The 3,387-nt window shown below is 42.2% G+C and overlaps 1 long non-coding RNA gene across 1 annotated transcript; it reads left to right on the top strand.

Annotated features, from left to right (window-relative positions):
- Window positions 1-204: 204 nt before the first annotated feature.
- Window positions 205-2,173, top strand: LOC138783190 (uncharacterized). Its single transcript, XR_011361649.1, has 3 exons — window positions 205-288; window positions 393-435; window positions 1,816-2,173. It is a non-coding gene; the product is annotated as an uncharacterized lncRNA (long non-coding RNA).
- The last annotated feature ends 1,214 nt before the right edge of the window (window positions 2,174-3,387 follow it).

The following is a 3,387-nucleotide window of genomic DNA, read 5'->3' as shown; positions in this document are numbered from 1 at the left end:
CAAATAACAAGTATCAAATATTTGCTGTCAAAAAACATTGTGTGAACATAGCCATAGATATAATGCACTAACCTCTTCCTGCAGTTGCTAAAAGAATGGTCCAGAAGTGGCCTGTTAGGTCTTCGGCTGCTCTGTGAAGCCCCAGGGACCTGCCAGGTTCCCTTTAACATGTGTGTATGGTGGTGTTGCAGGTGGGGGTTGCTGCTTCAGTCTATGAAGTCAAGGCTGATGCTTCTCCTGTCAATGAACATTCCTTCAGAATCCATTTGATGTCCCATGCTGACTACAGTAAGATCCTACATTATATGACTGCCATATGGGATTCTTGTGCACAGAAGTAAAAATCAATACATAAATATGAGTTCCCTTTGTTTTCTCTGATCTTCCTTCAGATCCGTCAGAAAGAACATTCAAAGAAATATGAATAGAGGCAAGGTAAAATATCCTTTGATCCTTCTGCTTTATAGAACTTCATAGCGCTAAGTGCTAATGTGCAATTTAGCTTTGCATATTACATAATCTTTCCATTCTTTGATTCGGAAGCTTTGGTAAAATGGACAAATGAAGGGATTTTTTCATGTTCTTGACCCAAAACAGCCTAAATGGAAAATACCCAATTTACCTATGGAGGCATCTTGGTAGCGATGTATGATCTGACCAGTAAATGCTCAAGAGGCCTTGATCCAAAATGTCATTCTTTATCCTTGCCTCATTATATCATGTTGAACATTTACTATATACTGTACTATTTATAGGCTGACATTTGCAGCAATATTTCAGTTTTTGCTGTTTTTTTTTTTACTTTTATGATATATGTTATCCATCTAGCTGATCAATTCTATATCAGTATTACATATGAATAGATAATGTTAGCTAAGCCATTTGTATGAAACCCGCAAACATGAAAGAACATACAATATAGATGTTGTCCATATAGATGTTGATTGAATATGAACCCATGAGCTTAGCACTGCAGGAAGCCAATAGTACCCTCTATGCTGTATATTTCAATTACAGTGAGCACCAAATCATATCAAATATCCCATCATGTATGTTCTGGTATCCTATTTTGTATTTTTTGGATGGTCAGTTACTAATGTAGCAGAGTTAAATGTGATCAGAAATTTCACGTTCGGAATAGTACATTATTCCATCCAGCAGAATCCTATGAATACATATATACAGTGCAGCCTATGTTTCTTTACACATGCTAGCCTATAGGAGACAAACACCATTGTATACATCATGAACCTTTTATGTGATTTCCTTTACATGTAAGAGTACTCTCGGAGATAGAGCAAGGCATCTGGGGAATTCCTATTTCTTGCAGAGGTGCCATAAAAGAAGTTGTATCTTCTGAGTGAACTTGAAGAAAGCTGTTGGGAGTCTCTCATAGTCCTAAATTATTTATATTGGGACTCTCCCACTTTTGAAAAGCTCAAGTGAAATAGCAGGAATCAGATGTGGGCGACTGTCTTGTTCCTGCATGAGGACGCTCACATGCTCTCATACAGTGCTTGCAAATGTGTATTTCAGCTTCCATTGTTGTATAGAATATAACTAGGGTTCCTTGACAGACTTATGGCATGTAGATGAGGGGAGTTTATTTTTTTCCCATGTCCCATTTCCTTTATTATTGATATATGTTTATCCCAGACAGATTTATATTCAGTTACTATAGATTTACCTACCACATCTGCTGGAAGTTTGTTCCAAGCATCTACTACTCTTTAAGTAAAATAATACGTTCTTATGGTGCTACTGACCTTTTTTCCAAACTAACCTCACATTGTGTCCCTTTCATCTTGTGTCCAGGTTTTATTAAACAAAAAGGTAGAGGCTGCAAAGAGGCTGTTCTGCTTCTTTATGGAGAAGCCACAATAAGGGCCCGTTAATACTGAATAAATCAAATGGAACATGTCAATTCTTTGAGCGGAGAACGTCAGACAGCGGAGGTACGCAACATATTACATCCTCGGAACAGGCGGGGGGAGGAGCATGAGGCGGGGCTGAGGCCTGCTTCCGCTTCTGGACCTTGGCGTCCTAGCGTGGATCCTGTGTATGGACCTGCAGAGAGATTAATGCATGCTGCGGTGGTGTACCTCGGGTGAGACGATATCTTCCCCGGGCGTCTTATCCGCGGCGCGGTGGCTGTTTTGAGGAGGAGGCTGGACCGAGAGAAAAGAATTGTTACCCTGCGATCTCGGGGGGACTTGTTTCCAGTGACGAGTGTCAGCGGTGAGCTAAGCTGGGAGGAGGAGGAGCTTTGGCACCGCCTAACCAAGCAAAGTGATCCCTCGTGCGTAGCTGGAGAGAGGAGCCGAGAGCAGACGGACGGAGTGGGTCCGACCACTTAGAGCTGACCTGTGGTTGAAGTCTTGCCCTCAGCCAAGAGGGGGTGACCTGTCGGGCAGCGGTGAGAGCGCTGCGGAACTTGGGACAGCCTTCTCCAGATGCCTCCTCTTGTCAGCGGGTAATCGGCAGCAGTGAGAGAGCTGCGAAGTTGAGGCCGGCTTTCTCCAGACACCTCCTTTCATTAGCTGGTAATCGGCAGCGGTGAGAGCGCTGTCTTGGACTCCGGGAATCCAGCACTGGAACATCTATTGAAGGAGGGTAACATTCTCTTCTTTTTAAGTCCATAAATGTTGTGCCTCCGAGTGGAGAGAACTCTTGCGTGGCAGTTTAAGGCGGTATATGTGATCCGAAGGCTGGGACTCAGCAGGGGTACTGTTACTAATCCTAATATAGATCCTTTTTTGTGCCACTAACCCGAAGTTTCTACCCTCTAACAAGTTACTAACTTAGTCGCCTCCCAGAGTGTCCCACCTGCTATCGAGAAGTGGGGACACTGGGGTGGCGGTCAGGCAGTGATTTTTCCCTTATTCTGTGGGGCTTTCATAATAGCATTTAACCTTACCTGGCTGTTGGATTGGAGGAACTAATTACTTGCTAACACTTACTTACAGTGTCTAACAACAAACTGGTGGACATTTGTGTTTTCCTCCCTTTTTTATTTTTTATTTTTTTCCCCTTGGGTATTGGTGGTTTAACGGATGTCCAGAATACCATCTTTTGCTGATATTAATTGACATTGTTTAATAACAAACTGATGGTCATTCACGTCTTCATTCTTTTGTTTTTTTGTTTTCCCTGGGAGTCTCACTCATCGCTTGTTGATACTAATAACAGTGACTAACAACAAACAGGTGGACATTTGCACCGCTGGTCTAGTAGATTCTGGGACTACTATCTAGTGAGGAATGATGCGGTGTTGATTCTATTTGTAGTAGGGTCTGGCCACATATTACTGTAATTTCCACCTGGTTTGCATTTATATATATTTGTCTGGTATTTCTGTCTGTGTTTTTTTTTTTTTTTTTGAGGAGG

This window comes from Dendropsophus ebraccatus, chromosome 2 (genome assembly GCF_027789765.1).
Source record: "Dendropsophus ebraccatus isolate aDenEbr1 chromosome 2, aDenEbr1.pat, whole genome shotgun sequence".
NCBI lineage: Eukaryota > Metazoa > Chordata > Amphibia > Anura > Hylidae > Dendropsophus > Dendropsophus ebraccatus.
Note: the sequence above shows the minus strand (reverse complement) of the source record. Positions and strands in the feature narration are given on the sequence as shown.